We start from the raw sequence: 15,877 nt of genomic DNA on the forward strand, positions 1-15,877 counted from the left end.
CCAAAAAATTCTGAAATTCAACTTCAAGTGAAATTTAAAATTTTCATGGCCAAACATTGATTTCGAAAAAAGGTAAAAAAATTCCGAAAAAAGGTTCAAAAAATTATGGCCAAACAGGCCCTAAATCTAGTACAAGTAAATATTATTATTCTAATAATTGAAAAATTCTCTTGAAATCAACATGGGAATATCATTCCCCCGTTTAGTTGCTTTATGCAATTCCAACTTAAAATTAAGATTCGACGAAAATTTCTCACATTTTTTCTCTTTAAAAAAAACAGAAAACTTGTGATATAATTTTTTCCTTTTTTAAAAAAAAAAAAAGTGGAAAAGGAAATATGGGGAATTCTAAATTATCTGCTCGGGAGTTGGAATTTGCATGCATCACGTTGGTCGGTTTGGGGTTGTATGAACCCGTGAATCCCTATGAAAATACAATGTTTATGCCTAGGCACTTTTCTTTTATACTATGAATATTTTTGTTTCTTCGAACGCTTAAAATTGGTTAAAACATTGGTATTTTCTCGTATTCACTCTATGTTGTCTATGAATAGTTGTTCAATACCCACATAAACCAACCAAAGATCTTAGGGAAGTTATTGGACGTGAAATATCTCACATCACCCATTGATACTTCTTTTATAATAAATAAATATTTATTTAAAATGAATATAAATATTTATAAAACTTTTCAAACATATATATATATATTCTGGTTAGTAGGAAATAATACATATATGTGTATCCTGCAGATGATGTACATCTGCCATTGTCCTTTTAGGTAGAACTTAATGATTATAATGTTTGAACAAATTGTGTTTTCATTCATGGGGCATATGCTTTATTGTTTTGATGCCTTTAGGTTGGTTCCAGCAACTATCAAGTGGGCATGACTTTAGAATGCTGATAGTTCTGGGCTCATGCCCGTCTTCAGCTTAATTTCTTGCTACTTATTAATAGGACAATGCCCTTTTTTTTTTATATTCGATGTTCAATATTCGTATTGGAATATTTGTTAATTTGGGTTCCTATCGCATAACGTTTATCAAAAAGGAGAAAACGTTTTTTATCAAAAAAATATTTTATATTCATAACTCGAACTTGAGATCTCTAGTTAAGAATGAATGAATCATATTAAATTCACAACACTCATAAATGGTTATATTGAAGTCATGTGGACCTATCAACAGTCTTGTTATAGATAGAGTCATAACCTTTCTAGCTAGGGATTTCTAAGATCAAATAAAGTTGAACCCCAAAATCAATCTAAGATTTTGGATAAGGAAATTCCAAAAATAGCTCTTTGGTTCATCCTTTTCTTGAATCAAACTGAGAGGATTAGATGAAAGAGAGGATCAGAATGTCTCATTTAATTTGCATCCTCTTTAATTACCAATAGATTAAACCAACAAAGCAACTATGAAAAACTTAATTAATGCTAAGTGTACGGATGGCTTCTAAGAGTCATCAATGGCCAGAGTCTTAAGTAAATGACATTGAAGTATTCTTGACATGTGACATTTCTGTATATATTGGACAAATCCTTCAATTAGACGTGTTCAAACCGAACCGGAAAACTGCACCAAACCGAAAAATCAAACCAAACCGATTAAAAAATCCGACTAGGTTTGGTTTGACTTGGTTTGGTATTGAGTAAAAAAACCCGAACCAAACCGACATATAAATATATAAATTTTATTTATATTTTTAAGACTTTATAGTGATTTTTCTTTAGAAAATATAGAAATATTTGGGATCCTCTCATGTATTAGCATTAAACAATCATTAAGAAATAATACCAGAATAATTAATCCCAACACACTACTAGAAATCCGCTAATTTGCGACCAGGAAAAGCGACCAAAGTTGGTCGCTTATTGGCCAAAAAGCGACCAAAAAGGTCTGGTCGATATTAAGCTGGTCCCTTTACCTTAGGGACCAAAGTTGATCGTCAATTAGCGACCAACTTTGATCTCTAAGGTAAAAGGACCAACTATTCCGGTAAAGAAAAAAGCGACCAACTTTGGTCGCCTTATTATTTTAATAATATAAATTTGGCGACCAAAGTTGGTCTCCACAGGTAAATTACGTTTTTTATTTATTATTAATAAAAAAAAAGCGACCAACTTTGGTCTAAAAAGAAAATATTATTTTTTAAAATCTGGATATTAGAGACCAAAGTTGGTCGCTTTAATATTAATTTTTTTCTATAATAAGCGACCAAAGTTGGTCGCAAAATGCAAGAATTAATTATTTTTTAATTGTAGGCGACCAACGTTGGTCGCTATATTTCCAGAATTTTTTTTTTTAAATGGAATAGCGACCAACTTTGGTCGCTCGCCATTTACCAGAAATTTGTTTTTTTTCCAGGGAAAAGCGATCAACTTGCGACCAAAGTTGGTCGTTTTTCTTGGTATATTTTTGGCAGAAAATGCCTGTATTGGCAGCTACACCACTTGCCAGCTTACCAAAAATTCTAAATAGGCATTTTATGCCAACAACAACAACAACAATAAACAACAACAACAACAACAACAACAACAACAACAACAACAACAACAACAACAACAACAACAACAACATTAAAACTAACAAACTATAAAGTTCAATGGAAGTAACACATTAAGCTAACCAAACTAAGTTAATTGTTATTACAAGTCCATTCGAAAACTGATTGTATTTGTCTAGTTGAAAGTGTATAAAAGTCAAAGGTTGTTTTGTACATCATTATCATCACCATCTGATGAACTTTCACCAAGACGGTATCCAGAAGGGTGTACTTGTCTAGGATGGGAAGAACAATCACGGGGAATACGGGAGGAATGAGCACGGGGAAGGCGAGCCTCTGGCGATGAGTCACGAGACCGGGAATAGGAAAACTGCCAAAAGCTAGGAGAGATTTGATCTGCTCTTGCATGCCAATGTACTGAGCATCTCTAATCTTTTATCTCTCCTTGGCGGCTTCTAGCTCGGATGTGAGCTTTGTCACAGTCTCCCGCATAGAGGAGAGGCTCTCCCCATCAAGTTGCTCGGCTTGCGAGAAAGTCCCTATTCCTTGCATTCCACACTTATAGCGATGGAATTTCTTAGTAGGAAGCCCGTATACCTTCTCCCATTTTGGACCCCCAGCAGCCTGCATCTAGATTCTTTCAGCATCCTCGTCCGAAGGTTGGATTGGGTCGCCCGACTCACTAGGTGCCTGACTGCGTATGAATTCCTCCACTTCAGCTGTGAAGCGACCCTATAAGAAAAATTACATTGAATTAGTATTTCAAAATTCATATAAAAGTAAATCAAAATACTTAATGAAAAGTAAAAACTTACATGTACAGTCGAGACTCGGCCCTTGACCCACCTTTCTTGATCCGTCTCTTTCTTCTTCTTTACAATATGAGTCTCCTTGAAAAAGGCGTGAAGCCATCCACACACAAACCTAACCGAATGTCCCTTGGTTCACTAGCAAAATCTGGATATGTCCTATCAAAGTGCTTCCAAGCTTCTCCATCTGAAGGATGACACATAACATCAGGTGGTTTTCTATTTTCAAAGTGACATCTCATATGAGGAGCAGTAACTCATCGACGCATATAACCTCTTTAGCCTAGGTATAACAGGTAAATAATGCATCGCCTTGATAGCGATCATATTCTCGCTGGAAAGCCTCTTGAAACGAGGCTTTTTGCAAAATTTACAACTGCTTAAATTTGCATCATCTTTATAATATAACATGCAACCATCTTCACAACAATCAATTCTCATTGACGAAAGTCCTAACTTAGAAACTAATCTCTTTGCCTTATAGAAATCACCAGGTAATTCGATATCGGAGTCAACTAGTTCACGCATAAGGTCAATGACAGAGTCCATGGCTCCTTGAGAAATATTCCAATCAGATTTGATACTTAGTAATCTAACTGCAACAGACAACTCAGAGTGCGGACTTCCTTTACGTAGTGGACGACTAGCTTCCTCTAACTGTTCATAAAAATATTTTGCTTCATCATTAGGAGTTTGTTCAACATTTTCATTGGGCTCACCCCCTAAGTGCATTCCAAAAGCATCCGCAACCATATCATGAATTCTGGAATCACGATTTGTATTCTCCACCGACCTACTACTTTCACCAACAACCATGTTATGAAATATCACATGGCTACCATCGATCTCTCCATGATTAGTCCACACAAAGTAATTCGCTATAAACCCCTTACTATAAAGATGAACCTTACCTTCCTCCGATTTTCCAAACTTCATACAGTCGCAGCTAACACAAGGGCAACTAATTACTCCTTCATTTATGTATGACGGAAGTGACATTGCATGTCTAATAAAGTCATCAACCCCTTCTACAAAATCCTCCCGCAATCCCCGCCGATTAGGATAATTCCTATTGTACATCCAAGTACGATGTTCCATCTATATAAATAAAGCAAGAACAAATTAAATTAGTTAATTCATATCCTAATCTTTTTTTAGTTAACTAAAAGTCCAATTCATATCCTAAAATTCCAATATGACCTTAAGTTCATAATTAATACATTAATAAACTCCTCCCTTTAATTCTTTTTTCTTATCTTATAAATGTATAATGCATAGTTTAAAGCATGAATTTAGGTACTTTTATTTAGGTATTGCTCCTCTTCTAAGACAATGAATTGTTTCTTTTCCCAATTGAACTCAATATAAATTAATACAAGAACTAAAAGATTATAATTTCTACCTTAAGTTCATAAATCTAATGTAGTTCAAACCAAAAACCCTAATACTAAATAGACAAAAACTCTAAAAAATTACATAAAATTATATAGCAAAAATTAAAAATTTAAAAGCTAATAAAGTAGATTACTAACCTTGGTAGATTAAAAGGAGGATTTAAAAAGCAGTGGTGGCAAGGGGTGGGGGACAACAGCTCCGGCGACAGTGGTGGCGGCGGACAACGGCTCCGGTGACAGGTTTAGCAGCGGCTCGGGCGTGGTGGCGCGCGGTCACAATGGTGGCAAGGGGTGGGGGGATTGATTTGTGTAAGAGAAATAGAGAAGGGGGGAGAATATGTTGAGAGAGAGTTTGAGAAAATTTGGGGAGAAAATAAGAGATTGGGAGGGGAAACCTGATTTTTACTCCTGGATTTAAAAATAGCGACCAACTTTGGTCGCTATTTTTGGTAGCTATATAAGTATTAACTGTTTGACCAAAATAGCGACCAAAGTTGGTCGCTATATTTGACTGTTTGACCAAAATAGCGACCAAAGTTGGTCGCTATTTTACAAAAAAAAAGTGAATTTACTTTTTTTTCTAAATAAATAAATAAATAAATATATATATATATATATATATATATATATATAGCTTAAATTGAATTAAAATCCTAAATTTCTACTATATACATATCGAATATAGCTTTTATATATATATATATATATATATATATATAAAAGCTATATTCGATATAATATTAGCTAATGTACTAATACTTAGTGCATAGTATAGTGTAAGTATATATATATAAGCTATATTCTATAATACATATTTAGATATTAGCTAATGCACTTATACTTAGTATAGTGTAAGTATATATATTATATATATAAGCTATATTCGATATAATATTAGCTAATGCACTGATACTTAGTGCATAGTATAGTGTAAGTATATATATTATATATATAAGCTATATTCGATATAATATTAGCTAATGCACTGATACTTAGTATAGTGTAAGTATATATATATATATATAAGCTATATTCGATATAATATTAGCTAATGCACTTATACGCCGTATAGTGTAAGTATATATATTATATGTATATATAAGCTATATTCGATATATATAAGCTAATGCACTGGTACTTAGTATAGTGTAAGTATATATATTATAATATATATATATATACGCACGCTTCGTAGTACTATTCATCCCTTGTATTACAAAAGTATTACCGGCTTACATTTATATTATTTAGATAGTAAATACAAAAGTGATTTTTAATTTTGACCATTGTTGACCTGAATAGAGACCAACTTTGGTCGCTAATTATACATGAATTTAATTTAGCGACCAAAGTTGGTCGCTAAATTTAAATCAGATTTATTTATATTTTATATAATATTTAAAATAATAATATAATTGTTAAACGTTAGAACTGAGTCCCAGATTTGGTCGCTATTTATTCAAGAATTTAGTTTAGCGACCAAAGTTGGTCGCTATATTTAAATCAGATTTAATTATATTTCATATAATATTTAAATTAATAATATAATTATTAAAATTGTATAACTGGGCCCCATTTAAGCGACCAAAGTTGGTCGGTATCTGCCTACCCTTTAAGTAGCGACCAACGTTGGTCGCCATTTTTATATTATATATATTTATATTTTATAATTTTTTTAAAATAATAATATAATTATTAAAATTTTGTAGGTGGGTCCCACTTTAGCGACCAACATTGGTCACTAATCTCAGTATACCTTTGACCAAGCAAGTCTGACCAGTCCAGTCAACAGTTTGACTAAATTAGCGACCAACCTTGGTCGCAGATTTATTTCAAATATTTATTTTATTGTTTTCGCTAGTTTGGCGACCAACTTTGGTCGCTTTTTGCGGCAGACCAACTTTGGTCGCTAAAGTTTGGTCGCTTTTTTCCGGAATTCTAGTAGTGTCCTGTGTTACTAAAAAAATTCTACCATTAGAATATTTTAATAGATCATATGTTTGTCAATTTTTTCTATTTTTACTAAACATATATTTACTTATCAAAGCTTTATCTATAAATTTAACAAAATAAAATTGAAATAATATTCATGTAACAAAAAAACCCGAAAACCCCGAAAAACCGAACCAATTGGTTTGATTTTGATAAAAACAGAACCAACCCGGTCCATGTACACCCCTACCCTTAATTAATTTAACTACACCCAAATCAATGTAATTGTTTAATTTCTCATGTTCTTTACAACTTACCTCTATATATTAGGATAAATTTCATAGGCAACACAATTATGACTTTTTTCATCAAAATTATATGACTTTCTTTTGAAATAGAAAATTAATACGTGATTATTAACCTAAGTTACTCGCATTAAGAAATACTTTAGTAGTGGTAAGGAATTATTTCAGCAGTGGAATTAGTCATTAATGATTGTACAGCTTATATAACACTTCTTTTAGGGTGAGACTCTTCTCCGAACCGTACGTGAACGTAGAATACTTCGTGCACTAAGCTACTCTTTTTAAAGATTTATCTTTAAAAAAAAAGGCACCAAAGATTTCTTAATAGTAAAAATTTGCAACAGCATTAATTATATCCATCAAAATGTCAATTATAAACAGAAGTATATGAAGAAGATTGATGAGAATGCATGGTCGGGAATAAGCATCACACAGCTGGTCAGTTGCATGTGCCTAACATGGCTTCTATGAGCATACATAAAAGCGTGGAATCTTTTTGACTTCAAAACAAAAAATACTACTTCTCCTAGTCTTAATTACATAACATGACACAATACCAATTTGTTTAATCCCATATTTTAACCTTATTCCTACATTTGCTACCAATATGTCGGTTTTCAAATTCATTCCTGCCTTCTAAAACCATCAAAAATCAGCATTTTCAAATATTAATTTGGACATCAATATTTGGAAATAGTAGAGTTCAGTACTTCAGTGATGACATATTCAAAAATATGCCTGATGAATATTTCAAGTGAAATAATGACTCACTTATAAATCTTTAACTTTTTTTTTAAAGTGAAATAAATATCAAAATACGTATAATCGATCCAGTATATTTTTTCAGCTTCTTTAGATATTCGATTTCAACCAAATATTCTCCAAATGTTGAATAATTTTTCTGTATAAATTTTTGCAGTTACGATTGAAGCAAGGGAGATTGTAACAAGTGAAAATAATCTTTCATGTAAAACATGTGATGCTTACTGTTAGGGGTCTGACTCATTGACATCGGGTGTGGCGCAACTGTGGCAAGGATTGCGCGTGATGGCCTTGCCATTGGCCTATGTGCGGGCAAAACGATCATGCAAACAAGGGGCTGTTGCGGGCAAGTATTGGCCTTGGGACAGGCAAGACATGCTTGGCAAATGTTTGATAAGGCAGTGTAGGCAAGTTGGGGCAGCATGGCATGGCATGCGCACCAAAGTCAATGGCAGAGACACTTTGGGTTGTGGCAATGCCAAGTGCGGGATGATGAGAAAGGCTTTCAGTAGATAAGGCACGACTATGTGAAGCAAAATACAAGCATTGGCATGGGTAAAACAAGCGTTGACATGAACAAGGCAGAAACTCGAGCAAGACATGTGCAGACGACAATGGCGTCGGGCGTGTGCGGCAAAGTCATGAGTGGCGGGTTGCGAGCAAGGCATTGGTGCGGAGTAGTTTCAAAAGGATCCAAGACTGGGCGCAATGCTAGTCTTGCGCTGGCCAACAAAAACGCACATGCAGTGCACATGCCAAAGTAGTGTGTTATTACCTTTTTGTAACTACTTGTACCCATGAATATTTTATGCTTGTATCCACTATCATTTCGTATAGATCATGGCCTATATAGTTGGGGATGTCAACTACAAGATAGGAACAAATTTAGCATTAGCCCGCCAAGTGGCAAAAGCTGTAGACAACAAGTGTCAATGTGTTGTCAAGTGCCAAAGGCTGCCTATGTGCTATAAATAGGTACCTTTGGACTTAGTCAGATTTATGTGGGGATTTTGTGTGAAATTCAAAAGGGAAACAATAGTGAAACATGAGGGTTTCTAAGTGTTTCAAAGGGACTAAGGCTAGGCATTGGGCAAGTCTTATTGTTGGCTAAAGAACGACTTATATTCTTTGTCAAAGTGGGCTGTGATCGATTTGTGATCATAGTCAAGTGAGGGTTTCCTTTGTAAGTTTTTGAATTAATACAAAGGTTCGGATTTCTCCGTATTTGATTGCGTTCTCTTTATTTTGCTGCCTGAAATTGAATCAAGTACAAACTTGCTCAAAATTTGGCTAAGTGTTGGGAAGGCTGAAGTCAAGGATGGGCTTGACTGCGCCGTACAGTGGTGAACCTCGGGTAAATTTCGGAGTAACATAAATCACTGATGCAAAACTTACCATGTGTATAAGGTTTTTCTAGTAAATTTTTTAATGACACAACACTCAATGCGTATTACAAAATGTATTTTTCATGCACTAGACTTTTTCTATCGATTTTTCTCAGTAGAATTTTAACGAGGCACATTATCTTTTAAATGAAAATCCAACTAGAAGTGTTATGGATTCAATGAATTAATATGCATGTCCATTTGACTCTTCTACGCTTTCCATTAACTCTTTTACACTTCCCAATTCAATGAATCATTTTAGTTACGCACGTACTTAGTTCTCTTAAGAGTTGTAACTACTATCAAGTTGTTTTTACATATCCTATAAAAGGGTGATCTTCACCTATTGAACAACACACACTTGAATATAAAGAACATTTATATTCTCCTCCTCTTTATCTTATTTCCATTATTATATTGTTTTATTGTGCTCTATTCTATAACATATATATTACATAGATATTGATGTTAAGTGCTTTAATTTTTGGGTGGGGTCAGATTTAAGTCATTTTATGTTTATTTTATTACAATAAATGGTGTAAAGTCCTTAGTAGTTGGCAACGGTTTTAGGTTTTAGTTAACATCACCTAGGGTGTACAAAGGAAACTGACAAACCGCACCAACCCAATAATTCGAGTCATACCGAGGAAAAAAATCCGACTATGGTTTGATGTTGAAAAAAAAATCCGACCATAACTGGTTTGGTTTGGTTATAGCTAAAGAAAGTCAAACCGAAACCAAATCAACCCGACATTACATATATAGAAATTTTAGATATATTTAATATATAAATATACTTATTATGATGTAATTTATAAATATTTCTTAAAAAATTCATAATTTTATCTTTTAAGGTATTATTTCAATGTTGGACTTAGAACTTTTGAATGTTCCGATAAGTTTTATAGCCATTAACATTAGTAAATTAAATATAGGATTTTTTTTCATTCCTATACACTATTTGAAACTTTATTACCCTTAATGTCCATGTTTAACTAATTACCCAACATAAACAAGTTTTGTTTACAAAATATATACAATCCACCATAAAATGCCCCCAAATCCTTATTTGTGCCTTCAATCAAGAGAATTAGTTACACTCTTTTCCTTTTTTTTTTCTCTCTTCTTCAATTTTAATATCTTTTGAAAAATACAAAATGTTGTTCCGTAATAAAATTTCCACCGGTTCATTTCCTTTTAGCATTGCAGTTACTTGACACGTTGGCGATCGTTGAACGAGTTATATATTTTGAGATTCAATTTTGGAAAACAGTGTTTTTTTTCTAATGAGAACTACAAAGAAAAGCTATTTCATAAAACACGCTATTTATCCGGGGAACTATTAAAGAACCAAGAATTTGCACATTGATACATTAAAAACTGAATGTAATCAGAAAAATATGTTAAGGTTACAAGTAACCTCCTCACATCCCTTTCCTCTTTTTCAAGACTGGTGATGAAAGGATAATGACCAATCAGAACACAAAGAAAATAGATTAACTAACTAATTGGCAGTTCAACAGATGCAGACTGGACTACTGCTTATCTACTGCAGTTAAATACAGTAGAAAATAGATTATCTACTGCTTTCACACATTATTTTTACCCAGTTAAATACAACTACAATAACATACAACTTAAATACAAATTTTATACAAAATTTAAACAAAATATCTTTTGTATATTTTGTATCTGATTTATACATAGTAAAAATAAATTTTGTACAACTATTAGCAATATTTATATTATATAAATTGAAAGCTTCAAAGCTTTTTAATGGTTGTCAATGGTGGAATTGCTGCTATCTTTTCCTTTGCTTTACATTACTGAAATTAGGGATTGAGAAATAGAGAGACGTAAAGAGAATTCTCAATTCTTTGCAACAACACCCAATTCAAACAAATAATATTTTTTGAAAACCCAAATTCGAATTCAAAACTTCAAAGTTTTTTAATAGTTGTCAGTGGTGGAATTGCTGTTCTCTTATGCAAGATACGTGGGCGAGGGAGCGGGGATGTGGAGAGAGAAACGTGGGAGGAGTGGAAGATACGTTAGAGTGATTTTAGGACACTAATTATTATCATTAATTCCCTTAAAATGTACATAAATGGTAATTGGGTATATAATATGTAATTATAGTAAAACTTGAGTAGGGAGGGTAATATAAGTTTTATAGCCATTAATATTAGGAAATTAAATAATGCTAACGAAAATCCCAAACCAAAATCAAATCAATACTAATGCTTACAAAAGACATTTAATTCAATACTACGAACTAGAATGTATTGAATATCTATTTTTTGTTTTGCAATAATTTAGATAAAAATGCATAACCTATTTTTATTTTTTCTTTAGTGTTTAGTCATGTAATTAATACTCTCTTATTAATCTACTTATTTTAATTAGCATGACTTAGTACTTTTAGTTTATGTTTATTTTTATTATGGCCTTTTAATTAGCAATATTTATATTACATAATTATATTGTCTTTATTGTTGAATATTTTAGGATAATGCCATGACACATCTCATATTTTGCATTATTTTCTTGGAAAATACTTTATATAGTTGTATCTTACTAGGATTAAAGAAAGATTTTGAACACAATTTATATGTTTTGTTCTACGAAGATTTTACCGGGAAAAAATCCGAAAAACCCAAAAACCCGAGAGTGAAAAACTCGAGTTTTATTGGTTTGGTTTGATCTTTAAATTTAATAACCCGATATAATTGATTTGATTTGGTAATTATAAAATTCGAATCAACCCGACCTATATACACCCGTCATCACCCAAAATTCTTAGGACCAGGTTGTTTCTACCTGGAATTCGTCGTATCCCATGTTGGAATTTCAGCCCTTGTATGAAATAGCACAATATTCGTCATAAAAAAAGGAAAATGTTTTAGTTGTTCAAAGAATTCAATAAAAGAAATTCATTCCCGAGAGATGTTTTAGTTGAAAAATATATAATTTTCCTTATTCCAAAAGAACCTTTCAAAGTAGCTAATCAATTGGAACTTTAGGGTTTTTCTTTAAAGGAAAATGAGATACTCTCTGTTGGAATTGATACTATTCTACTGATATATGGCACTGCAATACAACTTTTACAATTTTTAATATTCAAAGTCATTTTATATTCCAATTTTCAAGTATACTGTTAAGTCAACAAATATAAACAACAATCACCAACAAGGATTGTGACGGGGAGTAGTAAGTACTTGTGATCCTTAAACTCTTGATTATGAAGTTGTTTTCGTTATGAAACATTTTATTTTCAATAAGATTTATCGATGCAAATTTGAATATAGTCGAGTCAATAAAGTGAACTCTTCATATTGGATTCCGAAATTTTTGGAAGAAAGTTGTTCTATTGTGCATTTGGTATTTGGACGGGATATTGCGTGTTTTTTGGGAGGGCGGGGGAAGAGGGTGGGGTTTCAAAGTGGATAAGTCTTTTTGATATTGAAATGGGAGGTGAAGGTTAGAATGTGCGGGTCTTCTCACGCGCTTGAAACAGAATAAATTACTAGGAAATAAGGGGATCCCGTTTTGACCAAGTGGTGCTGCTGACGTGCCATGTCTGATAAATATGACAGCTGTCCAGCCGCGTCCTCATAACGATTGTGCCAAAAGTCCATTCGCGTTTGTTGAGAGTGGAGGAAATTACCACCTATGTCCATTTATATGTAGATCATTATAAAAATTGACCAATTGATAAAATATTATTAATATTAGCCAATTAGCTATTTATAGCAAAAAAAAAATCAAATTTTTGCTTTGTTTTGAGTGGGTGTTATTAGAATAGATTGAGCACAACTTAAGGAGCTTGAATCTCATGGGATGATTTGGTGAAGTTTTGAGGTGCTTTGAATTGAAAATTAAGTAAAAACTGAACATGAAAAAAATGATATGTATATCACACTGTGTATCATTTGTGTATCGCATATGTATCATATTTGTATCTATTGTGTATCACATGTATATCCATGTATACTTGTGTGTGAGATACATGCGTTATACATGTTTGATACATGTGTCGCAGAAGACTTTTTTGAACTCGATTTAATTACGAATTTTGATACAAAACCAGAATCATCTCCAATTTTCCTCAAATTTTGTATATTGACTTATCTATATATTTTCAATAAATTTCAACTATACCCATTGAAAAAGTTTCTTTTTTGTTTAGATTTTTAGAATATTGTATAGATTTTTTGTATTTCATCACCTTATTTGCTACCTCATCCATAAAATTTCCCTTCCGTCTTGTATCTAGTGTTGCTAATCACGCTTAAAAATATGAAAGGTGATTTTGCATGTGATTCTTTGAGAGAAAGAACCCTATTATTTGGTTTTTCAATTTTTGCTGGCTAGTTTTGGTAAGTCTATGATTAATGGCTAGAAGTTGGTAAGTTGAGATTTATTTGGGACATTTGTGTAAGTTTCCCTTAGTTTAGCTCCACCCCCAATGTACAAAAGCAGGGCCATTAAGCCGATTGACATAACAATGATGGAGTAAAAATTGCACGGGGCGCCCTATTTGGTCGCTCCCCTTTAATTTATACCTGTTTTATTTTCCGTTTGCATCCGTATTTTTTTTTGTTAAAAGCGTTTTAAAAAGACGATTTTGCCCTTCTTTTAATAAAAGACTATTGACAAACTGCAAGACAAAAATTTAAGCATGTTTAGGTTGAAATTTTAGCAAAGAAACTAAAAAACTTCAGCTTGTTTAGACTGAAGTTTCAGATAAAACTCAGGACAAAACTGTAGACTGCGTTACCAAAATTTCAGCATGTTTTGGTATGAAATTTTAGCAAATGAACTAAATAACTTCAACATGCATTAGCAAAAACTCTTTGGAAAATTACATACTCCAAGACAAAAACTTAAGCATGTTTAGTTTGAATTTTTAGCAAATGAACTAAAAACTTAAGCATATTTAGTCTGAAGTTTTAACAAATGAATTAAATGACTTCAACATGTTTTGTTTGAAGTTTTAGAAAATGAACAAAATAACTTTAGTGTGTTTTGTCTGGAATTTTAGCAAATGAACTAAATAACTTTGGCATGCATAGCAAAAACTCATTAGAAAATTACATAATGCAAGACAAAAACTTAAGCATGTTTAGTCTGAAATTTTAGCAAATGAACTAAAAAACTTAAGCATGTTTATTCTGAAGTTTTAGCAAATGAACTAAAAAAACTTAAGCATGTTTAGTCTGAAGTTTTAGTAAATGAACTAAATAACTTCAGCATGTTTAGATTGAAGTTTCGGATAAAACTCATGACAAAAACTGTAGACTGCAGGATATATAACTTCAGCATGTATTAGCATGAAGTTTTAGCTTCAATGTGAACCAACTTCATGTTATATTAGCATGAAGTTTTAACTTCAACATGAAACAACTTCATGCTACATTAACATGAAGTTTTAGCTTCAACATGAAACAACTTCATGCAAGTGTGATTCTGAAAATGAATCTGGATAAGTTTCTAATTTTTTTGATAAAATTGCTGAGAGGAGAGGAGATCCTTTTTCACGAATGAGGTTGCAGATTACGGGATTAATGTGTGATGCAGGTTTTACATTTTTTGTCAGGGGTGTAATTGTCATATTATTACGGATATTTTGTCAGCTTGGCTACCGAATCAATAATTTTTAAAAACAGGGTACATGTTAAAAGGTGGCACAAATATAGGGTACGACTGCAAATTCCTCAATGACAGATCACCAAATTAAAAAAAACAAATATGGGGCATTTTCAAATATACTCACTTTTGGAGCCACCATTAGAGTTAGTGAAAATAGCATGAGCTAACGAGTTTTTGGACTGGTAATTAAAAAATAGTCAGCGTTTGCAAAGTCATTGAAAAATAACTACTATTTTCCTGTAACACAGAAAGTTCCAACATAATATATTGGAGATTTGTGTACTTGTGTATGAACTTCCAACATATTATGCTGGAACTCCAACACACAGAAAGTTCCAGCATAATATATTGTATATTGGAGCACCTGTGTATGAACTTCCAGCATATTATGTTGGATCGGTATATTATACTGGACTCCAGTATATAATACTGGAATTCCAGTATATTATGCTGGAATATTTTTCGAATTCTGCATAGTGTCTTTGTTCAAATTTATCTTTACATGAGAAGTGACTTAATTTTGATTATTTTTGAACAACAAGGGTATATTTGAGAAGAGAAAAAAATACCGTAACAAATATTTGGGACCGAAAGTAATGTCTAACCTAAAGAAGCAAATATATAGGGAAAAACACAGAATAGGACAAGTTTAATATTTCCTGTTTTCTCATTTGGGTAAGAAGTAAGAACAATAGGATTCGTTGAGTGCGGAACCAAAATATTGTTAATTTTTACTAAAAATACTCAAATAAGTGTAAAAAAAAAGTTACCAAAGTATATATAACGCCACTAATAGTGGCGCTATACAGTAACGTTAACTGTACCGTTACTGTATAGCGCCACTATTAGTGGCGTTATACTGACAAACTTACATAGCGCCATTAATAGTGGCGCTAAATGTCTTATACCCTGACCCCACCAATAATGTCTGGGTTCAATAATTTAAATGTGTATAAAGCCACTTTTTGTGGTGCTTTATACAAAAAAAATAAAATTACCCGGCTAGCCATTTTCTATATAAACATCGTAGAATCGCCCCAACTTCATTCAAATTTTTTTTTTAACTCTTGTTGGTTTCTATTGTTGTTAAATTCTCCAGCATTTTTTCATTATGTCTGAAGAACGTAGAA

This window comes from Nicotiana tabacum, chromosome 7 (assembly GCF_000715075.1).
Source record: "Nicotiana tabacum cultivar K326 chromosome 7, ASM71507v2, whole genome shotgun sequence".
NCBI classification, from domain to species: domain Eukaryota; kingdom Viridiplantae; phylum Streptophyta; class Magnoliopsida; order Solanales; family Solanaceae; genus Nicotiana; species Nicotiana tabacum.